The 20115-nt window shown below is 43.7% G+C and overlaps 1 long non-coding RNA gene across 4 annotated transcripts in view; it reads left to right on the forward strand.

The window, feature by feature from the left end:
• Positions 1-545: 545 nt before the first annotated feature.
• Positions 546-20115, forward strand: part of LOC102160872 (uncharacterized) — a 147706-nt gene continuing 128136 nt past the window's right edge. For 3 of the 4 annotated variants that reach the window (XR_002341740.2, XR_014838065.1, XR_001307054.3), the window contains exons 1-3: positions 1046-1152; positions 3954-4072; positions 6007-6090. This is a non-coding gene — a long non-coding RNA (uncharacterized LOC102160872). Of the gene's footprint in view, positions 798-1045; positions 1153-3953; positions 4073-6006; positions 6091-20115 lie in introns of those variants that run through there. The other variant, XR_002341742.2, reaches the window with a different exon arrangement.

Here is a 20115-nt window from a genome sequence, read left to right on the forward strand (position 1 = left end):
AATGACTGAAGCAGGTAAAATTAAAAGAGAAGTCCCAGATGACTCCCAGGTTTTGGACCTGAGCAATTAGAAGGCTGATGTCTCCATTGATTGAGAAGAAATCCATGGAAGGGGCAGGCTTTGAAAGGGACTCTCAAAAGCTCAAGGTTGAATATATTAATGCTGATTTGCCCATTAACCATCTAAACAAGGAGGTAAATTAGGCCTATATAACTCTGGAGGGCAGGGGAGAGACGCCCTCCCTGAAGATATAAATTTGGTGCTTTTTGGTATGTAGAACTATTTGAAACTGGAAGTGCATGGTATCACTGAACTGAATAATGATGGAAAAGTTTAGGTGCTACTCAAAAGGTGATCCATTTTTCAACATCAGCATCACCTGGGGACTAACAAGGTAACAACATATGCAAATTCTTTGGCCCACCTACACCTACTGAATTAGAAAATCCTGGGGGCCAGGTCGGGGTCCTTCCCTGCAGGTTTTAACAAGCCCTCCAGCTGATAACTTCTGCCTACTAAATGTGGAGAATCGCTGGGTTAGAAATAAGGGAGCCAGGAGAGATATGATAAGAACCAGCCAGGGAGGAGGAGGAAGAGCAGAGTCTGGGGGTGTTGGAAGCGTTAAAAAAGAGAGCGTCTCACGGCTTCCCATGCTCCTGGGCACTGTTCCCTGGGTTCCACAACGTGAGGCCACTGGTGACGTCATGTGTGGGCTCAAGCCTGACTGGATGGAGGTTGGACAGCGAGGGGACTGGAGGCCGTGGAAATAGATCTTTGGAGGAGTTCTGCCCCAAAGGGTAAGGGGAAAAAAATAGGCAGAATGTGGGGAGTGGAAGTGGAGTTAAGAAAGACGTGTTTCTTTTTTAAGAAGGAGGGTATGATACTATATTTTCATGATGTTGGAATGGGTCCGGGACAGACGCGGAAAGTGCGAATGCGGGAGAGAAGGGAAGGTTTGGAGAAGCAGTGTCTGTGAATAGGCGGCGAGAACAAGACCAGGTGACCAGGGGCGCGCCTGCGCGATGAGCATGCGCGCTTCCTCTGCAGTGGCCCACTGGGTACGGCCGCAGGTAGCAAGGTTCGGGGACGCGATGCTGCAGGTCTCCGACATTCTCTTCTGCTTGCTTCCTTTTGCTCGGCCATTAACTGAAGGTGAGGATGCTCGAGGTGTGTGTTTACCTCGCAGAGTGAGGGAATGACAGGACCAGGAGGAGATAGGACAGCTGCCAGGCAGCGCGAGGAGCCCCTTGAGAGGGATCGGTTTTTGATAGACTTGGCCAGGATCTAAGGGGAGATTTTCAAAGATGGCTCTCTGAAAAAAATGGAAACTGGTTCACTCTACCACACACACACTCTCTCTTGCTCTTTCTCTCTCCTCCCTCACCCCACACAATCATAGACACAGATCACACGAAGAAGAGGAAAGGAACATCAGAATGCCACTGTGGAAAAATTAGAAGCATTGGAAACGAAAATAGGCTTTAAATTCCCATAGCATGGGAAAAGGGCTGGGGGCCCAAAGGATGGCCTGAAAGGCTGCATTTGAGCATGTTTCCTAAGGAGACCTGAGGTAGGAGAATGAGGAAGCTGGGAGATGGCAGTACCTGTCAGCCACTCCCTCACAGGGGCAGACACCCTAGATGGAGGCAGAGGGGGGACCTTAAGCGCCTGGTGTGGAGCATAAGGTGTGTGTGAAGAGGGAGGTGGAGGTACAGGCAGGTAAAACGCAGTCAGGATGTAAAAGGAAGAGCCCGAGAATGGGGACGGTGTGTGACTGGAGGAGGAGATACAGACGGGGACCTGGGCTCTGGAAGCAGATGCATCCGTCTGAGCCCTGCCCTCTCCATTCCCAGCTCTGTGATTGGGCGTTACTCAATTTAGCTGAGTCTCAGTTTTCTTCTCTAAAATGTGCTACCACAGGACAAGCAAAACACCTAGCAGGAATTGTGGCCTCTAGGAAGCCCTCAGTAAATGCTAATTACTATTGTTCTGGACCAATAGGATTAAGGGTGGACCAAAAGGAAAGCTACCAAGAGAAAATACGTATTTTTTTTCTTTTTTTGCTTTTTAGGGCCACACCTGCAGCATATGGAGGTTCCCAGGCTAGGGGTCGAATTGGAGCTACAGCTGCCAGCCTACACAACAGCCACAGCAATGCCAGCTCTGAGCTTCCTCTGTGACCTACACCACGGCTAACAGCAATACTGGATCCTTAACCCAATGAGTGAGGCCAGGCCTCAAACCCACATCTTCATGGATGCTACTCTGATTCATTTCTGCTGCACCACAAGAGGAACTCCAGAAAATATTTATTTTTAAATATGTATTTGAGGGAAGGAAAAGGGAGCGAGAAAGGAGAGAATTAATGTGAAGAGGAAAAGGGAAATAGAAGAGAAAATGAGAAAGAGGAAATAATAGAAGTAAATGAGGGGAAGAAAGAATTATGTAGACAGAGAGAATGAGAAACATATAAATTAGAAAGAAGAGGGAGGGAGTTCCTGTGGTGGCGCCAAGGAAACAAATCCAACTAGGAACCGTGAGGTTGCAGGTTCCATCCCTGACCTTGCTCAGTGGGTTAAGGATCCGGCATTGCCACGAGCTGTGGTGTAGGTTGCAGACACACTCGGATCTGGTGTTGCTGTGGCTGTGGTGTAGCCTGGCAGCTGTAGCTCCAATTGGACCCCATATGCTGGGAACCTAGCCTGGGAACCTCCATATGCTGAGGGTGTGGTCCTAAAAAGAAAAAAAAAAGGTAGAAGGAGGAAAAGAAGAAGGATCAAATCCCCCTTTGTGCAGGACGAGGCCATTTCATACTCAGATTAGTAAGGTTCTACAAGTCCCTTTGTGATGGCGAGAAGATGCAACAGTTATGCACGCATCCAAAGTCCTCAGCAGATTAGCCCTGTCACCCGATGGCACATTGTCAGGGACCCGAGAGGGATGTGCTGGCTCTTTCTCTGGGCTCCCCTGAGAACCAAGTGTGCAGGTTGGTGCTCTGAACTGAAGGGGTCCTGGGGGACTTTGGACAGGAGGGTTTCCATCCTTAGCACTTGGGCCCCAGATAGTTTCTAGCATAAACTATGTGCCCTTTAGAAACTTTTTTTTTCCAGGGCTGCGCTTGCAGCATATGGAAGTTCCTCCCAGGCTAGGGGTCGAATTGGAGTAGTAGCCTCTGGCCTATGTCACAGTCACAACAACACCGGATCTGAGCTGTGTCTGCGACCTACACCACAGCTCGTGGCAGTGCCAGATCTTTAATCCACTGAGGCTAGGGATCGAACCTACATCCTTATGGGTTTATAACCTGCTGAGCCACAGCGGGAACTCCCCATTTAGAAACTTTCTCAAGCTAGTAATGATATACCAGAAATGTAAACGTGTGAGGAAAGTGACTTTCTTCAACTTTTCTGAACCTCTCAGAGCTTCATTTCCATTTTGAACCCTCATTCCTGGGAATCACCAACCCCCAATCTCAGGGAATTCAGGTTTCCTGTCCTGGTTTTGTGTCTAAGTCCCAGGTGATCGAAGTTCTAAGGCCTTGGGGGACGGAGAAGTGTGTCATCTTTTCAGGCTGACATTCTCTGAGATAGGTCTGCTGTCTGCTCCAAACATCTGACATCCATCCAGACATTTACCTCTCAGCCGTTTCCTCTCCTGGGCATATATGGCTGTTCTCCCACAATATTTGGGAGCCTGAGAGGATGGTGGGCCTGCTCAAGGCCCTTCATTTTTTCCTTTGCTTTCCCTGTGCTGGCACGGGACCCACATCCACATCTCAGATTCAGCTGGGACTTGACCCATGGTGAAGCGACCCACTGAATTGGCATCTTCCTTCCCTCAGTCTGGGCCACTTTCCCTAGGCCTAGGGGTAGGGGGTGGCGCTGGAGGGAAAGGAAAGTAGCTCTGACGGATTACGTATTTATCCCAGTCTCTTGTTGCTGTCCTGGGCCTAGGCTTCTGAGAAGGAGAAGTCAAGAGTTTGATGTCTTTGTCATCCCTGCTCGGGCAGCAGGATACTTTCCCAGAGGCCATGGAGACAGGACGCCTAGGTGCCCAAGCACTGCAGAGATGGGTGAGTATGGCGTTACCCCAAAATGATCCCACCCCATGGGTATGGACACTTCACTCTAAATAGCATTTCTAAAGTTATTTCACCCTGGGTGATAAAACCCAGTGGCCAACCTCACATGTGGTGGTGCTTGCACTGGAGAGGCCACACATTGATAGGAAGGAACCCACAGGCCCTGGAGGGCAGCAGGATGGTCCTGATGGCAGAAGACTCAAGCCCTGAGTACAGCACACTATGAGTTCTGCAATCTTGCTCTGAGCACACTTTGTAGGCCTGGGGAAATCTGCTCATATGTTTGCACAGATGGGGGTCCACCTAGGAGGCCCCATCCCACTTGGTACCATCCCACTTCAAAGAGGCTGGCTTGGAAACCTCATTTTTCTTACAGCAGATGCTGAGTTTCAGTCCAGATGCCTTAGACATGTTTGCAGTGTATGTGTGGTGCTCTGGCCAGGATGGAAACAGAGCCAAAAAGTGCTGGGAGACTGTGCGAAAGCTCCTGCTCCACTCCTGGCTCTTTGAACATATTTGTTTGCTCCTAGACACTTGGCTGCTAGCGGCGAGGTTAGCAAAGTGGGTTGTGTAAGACTCCCTTTGGGATCCCCCATTGTTTTCCAGGGGAAATTCTCCAGAATGTCTTTTATAGGACTCTTCCATCTTTGGGGTGGCTTTATTGGGAACAGCAATTTCACATAAGAATCAGCTGGAGAGTTGATCATAATGCAGATTCCCAAGCCTCACCCCCAGATTGGGGTGCAGTCCAAGCATTGGTGTTTTTAGTAAGCCCCCCCGCATGATTCTAATACAGGTTTTCTCAGATCACATGCTGAGAAACACAGTGATGGGGCCCCTTTGGTGGCCCTTCTTGAGGCCACTGGTAGGGAGCCCTGAGTTTTGTACCAATGAATAAACAGAAACTTCAATTAAAATAGAGTTGGGAGGTCAAAAGGGGGAGCTCTCATGCCCCGTGACCATAGCAGAGCACAACAGGAAGGAGAAAGACTTCCCCTTCTTGCAGGGGGCAAGAGCACAGCCAATGAAAAGCCACTGCTCTCTGAACTCAGTTCCTCCAAAAGACCCTATTTATGACAGCCCTCCCAGCTTCCCTTCCCCTTTATATAAGAGCCCTTTCCTTGTTGGGAGAGGTCTTGTGTGGCTTGTCATGGTTGCAGACCCTGAATTGGCATTCTTGTTTGATTGGCATAAACCCATCTTTGCTGTGGGTATAACTGGCAGTCTATTTGTCAATAACTAATATTCAGCCACCTGGCTGTTTCCCTTATAGTTAATGCCTTATAGTTAACTCCTAAGCCCTAGAACCCACCTGTTCTTGTTACCAAACAGCCAGGTAAATACAGATGCCTCCTATACCTGCCCCCCTCCCCGCCCTTTACCGTTAACAGGAAACAGCTCTTAGGTAATTGTGAATAGCATGTGTCTGCTGGACCTCTGGAAACAGGTGTCTGGAAACTGATGTAAATAAATACTAAAAAGAATTTCTGGGCTTGCTTTTACAACTCTGAGGCACTTAATGGTCAACCCCACACAAGTTCAGATTTGCTTATAAACTGGCTTGCCTGTTTGTTGTTTCTTGTTTTCTTTTTTTCTCTTGCCCAAACAAACTATAACTTCTTTGGAAGTGGCCACATATTTTTCCCCCTCCTTACCCCATAGCATCTATATATATAATTGGTATTCAACTTAAGATGAGAGTGTCTAACGTAGAACCATGCTGCTTCCAATAGTTCATTTTTAATTCTTAAGTCAGATATCTGGCTCTTGTTTCCCATTAGGACAGTGTTATAAAAGGTAATTATGTTCCCAGAGCAGCCCCTAAATGTTTATTTAACTAGCAGTGTAGCTGAACTCTAGTTCCAAAAGTGCTACAGAACCTAAAATCATCTATAATACTGCTTTTATGGAAAAATGTATTCCAGATTCCAGTGGGAGATGCCAAAACTCATTTTTCTGGCTGCAGTTCTCGGACAAGACTTGACCTCTTCCAGTTGGGACTCCCTGCAGTAAGTGTGTGAGCGCGCGTGTACACACACACACACACACACACACACATTGAACTTGATTTCTCGATGGGTTTCCAGAGATGGGGAAAGACTGGCACAAATGCCTGTTGGGGAACTGGATGTCCGAAGTGCTTGCAGTAGGCTTGACTGAGTCAGGAGGAGGAATCTGGAAGAAGGTGGAGCTTGGGGCTGTGGGGTTAGGGAGCAGTCCTGGTGGGAGAGTGGAGAGATCCAGAGGGTACCAGCTCCCTTGGTCATGGCAGTCACTGAAGTAGCAGCACAGGATGTGTCGGCCACACTGGCCAGGGTCCCAGCTCAAGCCTATAGATGTGTTTGAGGAGATAGTGATGTTTTGGTTATTGATTGTTAAGTATGAACCCTCTCAAAACACAGTGGCTTAAAAGAACAACAATTTCATTTGCTCCAATTCAGTCTTGGCTTGCAGGTGGTCCTCGTGTGTGCGTTTAGTGGGTTGGGTAGCTGGGATCTGGTCTCTGCTGGATGCTGGGATTACTGGACTCTCTGACTTCATGGGCACTCAGGGCTTTTCCTTCTTCATATGATCTCTCCACTCAATCTCTCCACATGATTTCTCGGACAGAGTAGCCAGACCTCATCCATGGCAGCTCAAGATAGTCATGGACTTGGAGAATAGACTTGTGGTTGCCAAAGGGGAAGGGGAGGGAGTGGGAGAGACTGGGAGCTTGGGGTAAATAGATGCAGAATGTTGCTTTCGGGGTGGATTAGCAATGGGATCCTGCTGTATAGCACTGGAAACTCTGTCTAGTCACTAATGATGGAACACTTAATGTGAGAAAAAATTGTGTATACATGTATGTGTAACTGGATCACCGTGCTGTGCAGGAGAAAAAAAAAAAAAATATATATATATATATATATATATATATATATATAAATGATATAAAGGAAAGAAAGAAAGAAAAGAAAAAGCCAAGAAGCAAAAATAGAAGTTTCCAGGCCTTCTCAAAACTAGTCTGGCTACTGGCACAGCTTCACTCTGGTTAAAGCAGTCACAGGGCAGCCCAGGTTCAAGGGAGGGAACTACACAAAGGCATGAGTTCCAGGAGGCATGGCTCACTGTGGGCTATTAAAGCAACAGACTGCCACAGTTGGTACCGTTCCATATGTGAGAGCCTCCAAACCACCAGCGTTTAGCTAAAGAGTCTCCATTTACAACCACCACAAACCATATTGCTGACATTCTTAGAAGAAGCCTCTAAATAACTTTTTTACTTATCATATCTCTTCATGTCTAAAAGATAGCTATTTGGCTGTAGTAATATGTTTTGCCACTTTCTCCTTCACAAATCTTCTCAGCCCCTTTTTCTCTTTTCATAGACACAGCTACCTACTTTGTTTAGGCAGGTCTCTCAATCTTAATGTGAACACACCTTGGTCAATTACAGTGGATTTTATTTACATCCAGAAAATAGAACATAAAGCCCCAAAGTTTGCAAATGGCTTATTACTTTTAAACAGTCAACTGAAGCAGATTCAAGGTTGACCCTACAGTAGTGTTCCTCTCAGATTCATGCACGTACCTGAGGGGCCAAGAAAGAGGTGGAGTTTAGTGTTGATGCTTTGGGAGTCATGTATAACCCTGGCAGAAACAGACCTAACTGCTTGCCTTAATCTCTCTCTTCAGGTAAAATTTCTGTTTTATTTAGGGTGGCAATATGCCCAGCCTCTCTTCCAGCTAAGCATGGCCATAGGACTAAGTTCTGCCTAATGAAATAGAGGGGGAAATAATGCCTGGGACTTCCAGAAAGGGTACTTAAAGGGAGCTGGCCTAGCTAAGAAGGAACCCTTAGGCCTTATTTTGGATTCCTTCTTCCTGTTACCTGTATTGCAGATGCAATGGTTGGATCTTGAGCAGCCACTTAGGATCATGAGGTGACTTTATGAGTACCTTAGGGTATAAGCCATACTTTAGGATGGTAGAGTGTAAAAATAGGTGGATTCTGGGTTCATGACGACCATGGAGCTTTATTCCAACCGTGAACTCTAGAAGTGGACATAGAGATCTAGATCAAGATGGAGATAGAGAGGTTCTTATTTAAGCCATTGTTTTGAGGGGTTTCCTGTTACAATTCATCTTATGTTCCTGGTCAGAGTTCTTGTCATGGCTTGGCAGAAATGAATCTGACTAGCATCCATGAGGACGCAGGTTCATTCCCTGGGCTCACTCAGTGGGTTAAGGATGTGGCATTGCTGTGAGCTGTGGTGTAGGTCACAGACATGGCTCGGATCCTACATTACTGTGGCTGTGGTGTAGGCCAACAACTACAGCTTCAATTCCACCTCTACCCTGGGAACTTCCATATGCCATGGGTATGGCCCTAAAAAGCAAAAAAATAAAAATAAAAATAAAAAAACTTACATACTTGGTCATAGCCCATTATAAATGCCATCTGTTATATGTACTGCATCAGAAAAATGATAATCACAGAGAATTCTGTCAAGGCCACAGAGAATTCTCAGCTGGAGCATCTCCCAACCTCATTTGTGTTCTTTAGCTGTCTTGTCTAATTAATCCTTAATGGATTAAGGGAATGTGGGCTTTTGGGGCTATAATGGTCCCTGGCAACCACTGATCTTTTCCCTGACTCCATAGTTTGCCTTTTCCACAGTGTCATAAAGTTGGAATCATACAGTATGTAGCCTTTTCAGGTTGGCTTCTTTCACTTAGTAACATACATTTAATATGCATGTCTTTTAATAGATTGATAGCTTATTTCCTTTTAATAAATAATATTCCATTGTCCATCCAGTGTACCACAGCTTATTTATCCATTTACCTACCAAAGGGCATCTTGGTTTCTTTTAAGTTTTAGCAATTAAGAATAAAGCTGCTATATCTGTCTGATTTATTTCTCTTAGAGAAAGACAAATACTGTATGATATCACTTGTATGTGGAATCTGAAAAACACAACTAGTGAATATAGCAAAAAAGAAGCAGATTCATAGATAGAGTGATCAAACTGGGGCTACCAGTGGGGAGAGGGGAGAGGGGAGGGGCATTAAAAGAGAAGGGATTAAGAGGTACAAACTGTTGTATAAAAATGCTACAAGGATATATTATGAAACATGGGGCATATGGCAGATATTTTATAATAACTACAAATGGAGCAAAACCTTTTAAAATTGTGAATCACTATATTTTATGGCTATAATTTATATGATATATATCAACTCAACAACAATTTACCTACTTTTTTAAAAAAGAAGAAAGCTGCTATAAATATCCATGTGCAGCATATGTATGTGTGTGTGTGTGGACAGAAGTTTTCAGCTCCTTTGGGCAAATACCAAATAACTTGATTTCTGGATCATATGGTGAAAGTGTATTTAGTTTTCTAAGAATCTGCCAAAGTGTCTTCCAAAGTGGCTGTACATTTTGCAGTCTCACCAGCAATGAATGAGTGTTTGTGTTTCCCCACATCCTCTCCAGCATTTAATGTTGTCAGTGGTCTAGATTTTGGCCATTCTAATAGCTACATAATTGTATCTCATTGTTGCTTTTCCCCGGTGCCATAATATGTGGAGCATCTTTTCCTATGCTTATCCTTTATCTGCATGTCTTCTTTGGTGAAATGTCTGCTAAGGTCGTTGACCCATTTTTTTAATCGGGTTTTTAATTTAATTGGGTTCTTATTGTTGAGTTTTAAGAGTTCTTTGTATATTTTGGATAATAGACCGGCATCAGATATATTTTTTTGTCTTCCCTTAATCTGTAACTTGTCTTCATTTTTTTGATATTGTCTTTCACAGAGTAGAAGTTTTTAATCTAATGACATCATTATAGTTTATCAAGTGTTTCTTTCATGGATCGTGTTTTGGTGATGTATCTAAAAAGTCATCATGAAATCTAAGGTTATTTTCTAGGAGTTTCATGATTTTTGTATTTTACATTTAGGTCTGTGATCCATTTTGAGTTCATTTTGGAGAAGGGTATGAAGTCTTGGTCTAGATTCACTTTTTGTTATGTGGGTGTTCCATTGTTCAGGTACCATTTGTTGAAGAGACACTATTTATCTGTATGTTCCCATATATATCCCTATTGATGAGCACAGTGCCTGATAGAAAGTATAAATTTAATGTTTGTCGGGTGAATGAACAAAACTCCAAACCTTCCCTGTGGCCGTGTGCAGAGTCTGGAATGCCTTTTCCTCTCCTGTTTGCTGTTACATCTTTCTGCTGCACAGCTTGTGTTCACCAACCCCAGGGATATTCCGGATAAGTTTGGTGGCCACATTCCTGTTAGAACATATGAGCAGTACTTACTTACTGAATGAGTGAGCTGTTTGTTTCACGTCTAAGACATTGTTTCACTTGGGTTCTGTAAAGATGAGGGGCAGAGTATCATCAGAAGGGGAGAAGCCATTCACTGCAACTCAGACTCAGGAAGGCAGAGGTGGGCACACAACTTGAATCAGGGCAGAGGGAGAAGGGGATGGAGGTGACTTCAAGAGATGAATCTTCAAGCAACTGGGAATGAGTGATCTTAGCTGTGCCATGGAGGAGACAGAGGATGGGAGGGAGTTCCCAGGAAGCAGGAAATCCAGTGGCAGCCTCTCTATGAACTACATGAGCTGAGAAGTAAGAAAACCATTTGGATGGTGATTAAATCTGCAGCCCAGCCAGGTGGGCATCTGCTGGGGCTGTTCACCTGGTTCCTCCATCCTTCATTCATAACTTCCTGAAGTGGTCCAGTGGCTCTTCAACTGTGGTATCTCTTGAGATTTATTCCTATAGGGTTTTCCCTTCTTTGGTTTCTGATTAAGACATTTTATTTCAGTTTTTTGTTTGTTTGTTTGTTTTTGCATTATGAAGGCAGATACTGTAACAATTCAAACAGTAAAACTGATATTCCCTCACCCCTGTTATTTTTTTAACCTAAGACTTTATGAAGACTTGAGAGTGATTGGACCCATACTCCAAAGTACAAGCCAATGTAATTTAGATATTGATGGCATGCAGTTAATGAAAGAGTACAGCCTGGTCTGTGTCAGTCTTGAACCCCTTCGTTCTAAGGCCAGAGACAGCCTTTAACCCATGTGTCTTTGGAAGCCATTTCTGTGTTGGTCTGGTCAGAAACATCTTGGATGTGCCATGGTGAACTTGCCTCAGGCAGTCTGATCTGTGTGAAACATCTGCTTCTTCACTGTCCTTGTAATTAAATTTTACTTTGGGCTTATAATATGTCCAAGTGCAGATTTTGAAGATTATGTCTTAATGAGTTGATTTCTATAGAAGATTCTGCTTCTTTCTAATATGCAAAATCTTGGCTGTCATTCAGGGATACAGTGGCTGTCTGTTTTCTAACTTGAGGGTTCACGGTTATTAAAAAAAAAAAATCAGCATCCTCTTCCCGGGTACCATTTTGAAGCCACATCCATGAGAGGAGCCTTTAAAAATGCATTGATTGGAAAGAGGCTCTTTCTGCTTGAACTTTGATCTAAAGAGGGAGCAGTGCATCCCTGAGGGGCAGCCTGATGAGGAGGAACGTGGAACACTTGAGCTGCCATTCTCTCTGTAAAGAGGATCTCCACATAGTACTGAGAATGGGAGTGTGTGTGTGTGTGTGTATTAGTTTTAAAGAGGTTGTTCTTTTGGAAGCGTGTAATACCTACCACTGCTTCTTATGCCATGCCATGTATGAGTATTACTTGTTTATCATCTTAATATTTCTTATTGATGCTTGTTTTGTTTATGTTTATATCCAAATATGGGTTGTTTGATAGTATATGTTTCTCTAATGTCCATCCTTATGAGTACTAGCTCAAGTCTTAAGCTCTTAGAAGTATAACCATGTCTGCTAATTTGACTGTGTATTATATAGCTCAGAGCTTCCTGTAAACAGGATGTTTAAAAATGAAGTTCAGGAGTTCCCATCGTGGCACAGTGGTTAACGAATCCGGCTAGGAACCATGAGGTTGCGGGTTCAGTCCCTGCCCTTGCTCAGTGGGTTAACGATCCGGCGTTGCCATGAGCTGTGGTGTAGGTTGCAGACGCGGCTCGGATCCCGCATTGCTGTGGCTCTGGCGTAGGCTGGTGGCTACAGCTCCGACTGGACCCCTAGCCTGGGACCCTCCATATGCCGCGGGAGCGGCCCAAGAAATAGCAACAACAGCAACAACAAAAAAGACAAAAGACAAAAAATAAAATAAAATTTAAAAAATTAAAAAAAATAAAAAATGAAGTTCAATGATGATGATAACTTATCAGCAACTTCAGTGACAGATGAGGAGATGGCTTTTGAGCAAGTTTAGAGGTGCTAATGTGACTTCCTGGCTGGAGTTTCTTCTTTCAGAAGATGTAGGCATTTTGGAACTGGACAAAAGCACAATGTAAAAAAGCGTTTGGTCGCACTTTCCAAAGGACAAGCTGCAGTAGAAAAGAGCATAAACATCTCACACCGATTGGTGATGATGCTGCTGGAGACAATGATCTCAATCTTTTCCTAGGAGACAACGGAACATTTCTTGGAAATAAACACATCTGGATAGAGTGTATGTTAATCATGTAAATAAGAACTAGCCCCATGCTCCTGTCCAAAAAGAAATCTAAAGGGGCTGCTTGAGATTTACTGAGCTGGCCTTAAAAGAGGTGAACATCATCTGCCTTTTCTTTTGTTTGCCTTTATTGTTTGTTTGATTTCTTTTCATAGGAATCTGTATCATCACTCCAACATGTGCAAAAAAAACCCAGCCCTTGGTCGAAACATATTTACTGCTCAGCTCTTGTCCTACAGTTAGAGCTAGGAAACAAGTCACAAATCCCCAGGTGCTAAATGCTGCCCCATCAGTAGAGGCTTGGTAAAGTCATTTGGGATGGTGAGGCTCGTTTGGGGCTGTAACCTCCACCCTCCATGGAGAGACCTGCCTACACTCTAAACCTTGGTTGCAACCCACACAGTGATACAGTAACATAGGCTTTGTGCCTTTGTGCCTCCTTGAGTGTTTGAAATTACAATTTCGAAGTTATAATCAAACATTAAAACACAATTGAAAACTCCACTATTGCCACGTGTGTGAGCATGTGGAATAGTTTTCTCCATTTCAATTCTGTGCACTTTTTCATGTGTTTAAAAATACATTTATTTTTTGTTTTCTCACAGCTTTCTTTCATAGATTAGCTGGCTTTCAGATACCATTTTCTCCAGGTGGCTTCCAGTCTTGCAAACTCTCTGAATAAGCTTATTCTGTAGTAATTAAGGCTGTGAGAAGAGATTGTGGCATCTCATCCTCACCAGGTCATCACCTTCTCTAGTAAGAAAGCCAATCTCAAAGGCAGCCCATGCTGTATTTTACTATGTTGATCTTTGTGAAGGAATCAAGATATTCATCATTGAATTATTATCCCCCGGGACCACGTTCGACAAAATGTTTTTAAAAGGAAAGTAGGTGTTTTCAGGGTCAGTTCTACAACCTTAAACATCATTTTTTAGCCAGTATTAAATCCCCTTTAGAGAAGGAAGGTAACTTCATTAAGAACCCACAGAGATTTAAGCTCAGAACATCTTTACAGAGGGGAAAAAAAAAGGATCTTGTCTTTCTAACAGTGATCTAATTCCCATATAGGTTATTATGAACTCTTGAGTAGATTTTCCTGTGCTATGCAGTAGGTTCTCATTAATCTATTTTTTTTTATTTTTAGTTTTAGGTATTTCATTGCTTTTTTTGTATGTTTGGAGGTGAGAATATGAACTGACTTAAGGCATTAAATTTACGGTTGTTGTAAAACAATTACATGAAAACATCTTTATAAAGTCATAGTGTCCTTTTGAAGTTATGCTGTTCAAACATTGGAAGTAGCTTGTGTAGCAGCTAAGTCAGACCTCAGTCATCCTGTATATAGTATCGCAATCTTCTGTAAACCTTTTAGGTGAATAGGTTAAGTGAGAACAGAACCCTTCCGATTTCTCAAAGGAGGCAGAGGAGATGGATCCAGGGCCCCTGAATGCCTCGTGTGAAGCCATTGGTACATGCTGGAGGATGGTGATGTCTGACCAGGATGTTCTCACCCCCTGCTGCACTTTAAAATATTCCGGGCAGCTTGCAAAAAGAAATAGCAACATCTGGGGTCCCCAACAGACCAATTAAATCTAAATCTTTGGGATGGGATCTTGGCAATGGTATTTTATGTTCTTTTTCCTTTCTTTCTTTTTTTTTTTTTCTTGCCACCCCATAGCATGTGGAGTTTCCATGGAGCTCCCAGACCAGGGATCAGACCTCAGCCCCAGTCGCGACCCAAGCTTCAGCTGAAGCAACATGGGATTCTCAACCCACTGTGCCACAAACTTGCATCTCAGCACTCCCAAGACACAGCAGATCTCACTGCATCACAGTGGGAATTCCAGCATTTTCTTCAAACTCTGAGAACCATAGGCCTGGGAGGGTCTCTCACCCCCCCCCACCCCCCGTGTTTGCCTGACCTATGGCTGGGAGTCGCAGGGGGAAAACACTCCAGAATAGGACAGGGTGGGCACCCTGCCGAGCCCTGCTGGGAAAAGAAAGTAGAGTGGGAGAAGGGTCATTGGCTTCTTCTTGTCCTAGTACCAGGAGCACCTGTACCTAAGTGGCCTGTGCACGGTCCCCCCAACTGGCAAGGTCCTTCCATTTTCTCTTTTTGTCATGAAGACCTTGAGGTTCTCAGAATCTAGAGTCCAATTTCCTTAAGTCTTTCTCTGTCTGCTGCAGTCATGGGTCCCACCCTACCTCCTCTCAGCATGGTTATCAAGCTGGTAAAACTGGCTCCAGCCCCAGAGTTTCTGCTGATTTTATACTCATTGGCATTTATTTATTTATTTACTACTCTGCAAATATTCATTCTCCTATACTAGGGACTGGTAATTTATTTGCCACCTGGCTTATGCCAGGAAGGGAAGTAACCAGATTCAAGATTCCACACTTGAGCCTTGAGATGATGGTGCCATCTCTCCCCGAACCTTAGTGATTGTTCCCATTGTCTGAGACCAGCTCCTAGGGTGCAGCCTGCACATCCATGCTCAGGAAGTGGAGGCTACTGTTGACCAACATGATGCACAGCCTGATAGAGGTATCAGTTAATACCAACCAGTGCTACCCAGGGATTGGAATCTGCACGAGCTAAAGTAACATCTAGAACAGTCCTTTTTTTTTTTTTTTTTTTTTTTTTTTTGCTTTTTGCTTTTTAGGGCCGCACCTGAGGCATATATGGAGATTCCCAGGCTGAGGGTCCAGTTGGAGCGACAGCTGCCAGCCTACACCACAGCCACAGCAACACAGGATCTGAGCCATGTCTGCAATCTACACCACAGTTCATGGCAATGCCAGATCCTTAACCCACTGAGTGAGGCCAGGGATTGAATCTGTAACCTCATGGTTCCTAGTCAGATTCGTTTCCGCTGCGCTGCAATGGGAACTCCTAGAAAAGTCTTGGTGCTAACCTTTTCTTCTGGGTCATGATTTCATAGGAAAGACATTATTGGGTATAATTTCGTGTTGTTGAGCCTTTCTTTTGGGCCATGCAGACTGGCTTTTCTCTACCATTTCAGTTGCTGAAGAAGTCTCCGTCCACAAGACATAAATAAGTGAGGGTACGTTTGGTAGCCTGTCAGGGGAAAAACAGCTCAAAATTCTAACTTTGAGTGTACTACTGGTAGTTTATGATTCCAAGAGATAATCTGTTTTTAAAAGTTTCCAGACCAAGGTTAACCAACTCTTGCTTTATGTCAAGCTTCAGTGGGATAACTAGATAATTATTTGATCAAGATAATTGTGTAAGAACGTAGAATTTTTAGCCTAAAATCCTGGAAAAGATAGTCCTGTCTTCATGATGGAGAAAGGTTTATTCATGATAAGATTTCAGACTTAATGCCTGTACATCAGAGCATATCGTTTGCTTTGCTTCCCTAAATGTGGGCGGGTCTCCAGGTTCTGTCTAAAGATCAGCAGAAACAATGAGTTCTCAAGTCATACTCACCATCCATCCCTCTAGGCCCTCTGAGCTCTCCCTGTATGTCAAGACACATACTCTGAAAGTTATGGGTCTGGACCACATTAGCTAAAGTCCCCAAAGAAATATCTTCACTGAGTTATGGTTTAATAAACCACTTGCCCTCAAAGTTTATTACAGGTCAGTGCAAGAAACAGCTATAAGAAAATCATTCCTACCTCTTCTATAGGCCACTTTCATTCTATCTTGTCATTTATATAAAAATCAATTCAACAAAAACGTCCAAGAATTTATTGCCAGGAGAAAACAGATCTCTGTCAAAGAACTCACAAGCCTTGCTGGCCAGACACGGAAAACTAGAAAACTCAGCATCTTTCCCTTTTGTCTCTTATTGCAGGGAGGTTTAGAGCTCATACCCAGGCTCATGTCAGGCAGCTTTTGTTACCCAGGGTCTCTGATGTAGTTCTCTCCTTTCCCTTCTAATTACAGGGCTTTAACCCTTTTCGATCCTTATTTTTGTGCTTCTAATGCATGGGTCTTCTTTTGCAAATGGTTAATTGTGGAAGTGGGCTGAGGCATCCAAGCCTCCTGCTGGACCTTAATGATGCTTAGGCTCAGGTAGCTCTCATTTCCCCAAAGGCAGGTCCTGAGGGAACAAGATGGGCCTCCTGTGTATATTGATGGAGTTTAGGACCACCCGCAGGAGGCTGCAATAGGGAGCTCTATGCATCTTGGGGAAAATCATCCTCTGAATAGGGAGGCTGAGAGACTAAATGACCAGTGTGGTAAGAGATGGGAATCTGAAGACAAATTTGTAGTCCGGTGTCTGTTAAAACCATCAGCTCTGCCTTAAACTATACTGACCACGTGTACTTATAGCTTATAAAAATGGCATTTGCTGAATTGTCCTCATAATTCAGGGTCATCCAAACAGTACTTCTTATGGGTGCATTATTTTTTACTTCCTTCTCATTAACAAATCAAGAGTAAGAGACTGAGCTACCGGATCGTATTGCCAGCTCAGTGGGTCAGGGTTCAGGCTCATGTCTATTTCTAGTCACACGTAGCCCTTTCTGCAAGGGGGCTGACTGTTATAGGCATGTGACATCTGGGTCAGAAATACAGGTTCTCTGCAGATCAACCATCCCTTCTGAAGTCTCATGGTTAGGACAGAGGGGGATAAAGGGAAGAACAGCCTAAAGAAGAGCAAAACCTTGAGCAATGAAACAAGGCTGAAGGGAAGCTATGTGTGTGAGTGGGAATTTAAACTGACAGTGAAGGCTGAAGTTGATGAGAAGTGGGTAGAGCAGAGGTGCAGAGAACAGCTGGAGCTTTGGAAACTGAACGCAGAAGTTGGGGGTGAGGGCTTGCAAACAAAAGTTGGAAATGGGGGAGAACAGTAATTGCCAAAGGAAAAAGAGATACTAAATAGAGATACTAATTTAAAAAATCAACAAAGGTCAATACACATGACCCAGACAGATGAGACTGAGAAGAGGATCCCCACAGAATGAGCAGGTAGGTGTGGGTTCTGATACAGCTCTTTAAAACAGAATCTATAAAATTCATCTTGTAAAGTTGTAAAACCATTTGAACTGTGTGAGTTCTGACTTTAGACCTGAATCCAGGTTTCTGTATAGACATGACAGGACATCCAGGTTGAAAGAAAACAGGATTATTAATAGAGATCAAGAGTATTTGCGAACATCAAATGGTTCTTACAAAATGGCATTTTGATTTGTTATGTATAAATGAATCGGAAACACATGATAAAATTTCTGTTGAAACACATAGTGTTTTTAAAGAATTAAGAAAGGAAAAGTGCTGACATAATGTAGTTGGTGATCTGATAAACAAATGAGATGGAAAATAGAATTTGAGACGTTCTAAGCTCAACCCAAACCACTAAAAGAATCTCATAATCCTACTTTGTCATTTGGGGGGTAGGGTTTCTCTCTGTGTCCCTATTTTGTTAACTTTTTTTCACTGACTCGCTCTAACATCAGGCTGAAAAGTTTCTAAAACTTCTTCATAGATGTTTTCTGAAAATATTGTTTCTTAATCTGAGATTAGATCAGGGGCATTGTCTTAATCTACTCCCACTTTAATACTTTGCAGAATTGGGAGCTTTCCTTATGTATCTTGGAAATAGTCCCTAAAATAAAGTGCACTTGTCCCATCCTTCCGTGATCTATTAATGATGTGAATGGCTCTTGGCCATGCCTCTGGTGACGAGGCACAGATGGCAGGACTCAAGGGCACATCTCAGCCAGCTGCCTACTGCTGTCTTTCTAGGGAGGAATGCTGAAGCATCAACAGTGTTGGCCCAGAGCTCCATCTCCCAATGTGAAGTCCCTGCTCCTGGTGATTTGGGCAGAACTAGGGACATATGAACACTAAGCATCCCTTCTGCCTCCATGCAGTTGGGCCTGAGGGGAAAACATCCCTCTTCTCCCCAGTTACCTAGACCTGTGCCATTCAATACAAATATAATGTGAGTCTTAAATGTGAACCACCCCCCATGCAATTTTGTTTCTTAGTAGCAGGCAAAATTAATTTTAATACATTTTGCTTAGTCTGGTATATCTACAACATTACCAGGTCAACATTTAATCAATGTTAAATATTTATTAAGATGTTTTAGGAGTTCCCGTCTTGTCTCAGTGGTTAACGAATCCAACTAGGAATCATGAGGTTGTGGGTTTGATCCCTGGCGTTGCTCAGTGGGTTAAGGATCTGGTGTTGCCGTGAGCTGTGGTGTAGGTTGCAGACGCGGTTCGGATCCTGCATTGCTGTGGCTGTGGTATAGGCCAGCGGCTACAGCTCTGATTCAACCCCTAGCCTGGAAACCTCTATATGCCGTGGGATCGGCCTAAGAAATGGAAAAAAGACAAAAAAAAAAAAATTGTACTTAAGTTTTTGAAGTCCTATGGCATTTTCCACTTAGAGCCCACCTGTCAACTGCACGCTGGCCACTTGTAGCTGGTGGCTGCCACATGAGAGCACAGTTCTGGACTCGCCTTTTAATTCTGGCATTGAAGTTGTATCACTAATGAGAGAAAGAATAAGAAGTTGAATCAAAGGAATAAAGACGCTAAGGGAAAGAAATCTCATTCCTTTAAGGGATGTTTCTCAGGGTACAACCTACGAACTTCCTGTGTCGGAATCACCGGGGATACATTTTATTTTTAGTAAAAATGCAGAATCCTAGGTTTGATCCTAAATCTGCCTAATTGGAACCTTTAGGTTGGGACCGAGGAATCTGCATTTGTAAAGCTCCTGGGATCATTCTCTTATAAATTTGTTCTCTGGTGCCCAGAAGAGAGGTTACACACAGGGGCCACTCTCCTCACAGAGCAGCTGTATTTTCTCTGTCCTTCAAGTGTTTTAAATTTTTGCCATTGTTTTAAAATTGAGAACACACACACACACACACAGATTTTTCAATTCTCTTGAAACCCCCCCCCAAAAATTTATAAACTAGGGCCTGTGTTTCCCCCCGGCCCCCAGCAACAACCGGCCAGAGGTGACCAGTGGGCATTCCAGTCGTGACTGTCCCATCTTGGCCCATTTCATCCTTCCATGTTACATGCTAGCCCTCAAAGACTTTTAAAATATATTTTTATATTTTTAAACACACACATATATATAAAGTTTTACAGTAATTTTATATTTATAGGAAAATTGTAACAATGGTTTAGAGATTTCCCACCCACTCTTCACTCAGCTCCCCCAGGTGTTAACATCTTCCATAACTATGGTGCAGTCATCAAAACTAAGACCTTCACATTGGTGTGAAACTGTTAACTAGGCTGCAAACTTGATTCAGATTTCACCATTTCTTCCACTAATGCCCTTTTTTTTTTTTCTGTCCTGAGATCCAATTGAGGATTCCACATTGCATCGAGCCTCCTGATATTCTGAGTTGACCATCCTTGGTCTAGTGCATGTCCTAGCTGTCCACTGCATGCCTCCTTTCTTCTGGACCGTCCCCAGGTCCTGTCAGGCCTCCAGGGCTAGGTGACTTGTCCCAAAGGGTAGGCAACCACAGACACACTTTAATG

The sequence above is a fragment of the Sus scrofa genome, chromosome 2 (assembly GCF_054392235.1).
Source record: "Sus scrofa isolate SSC_HxYL_T2T_F1_AM1 chromosome 2, Sscrofa_HxYL_maternal_Yorkshire_Landrace_v2.0, whole genome shotgun sequence".
Taxonomy (NCBI): domain Eukaryota; kingdom Metazoa; phylum Chordata; class Mammalia; order Artiodactyla; family Suidae; genus Sus; species Sus scrofa.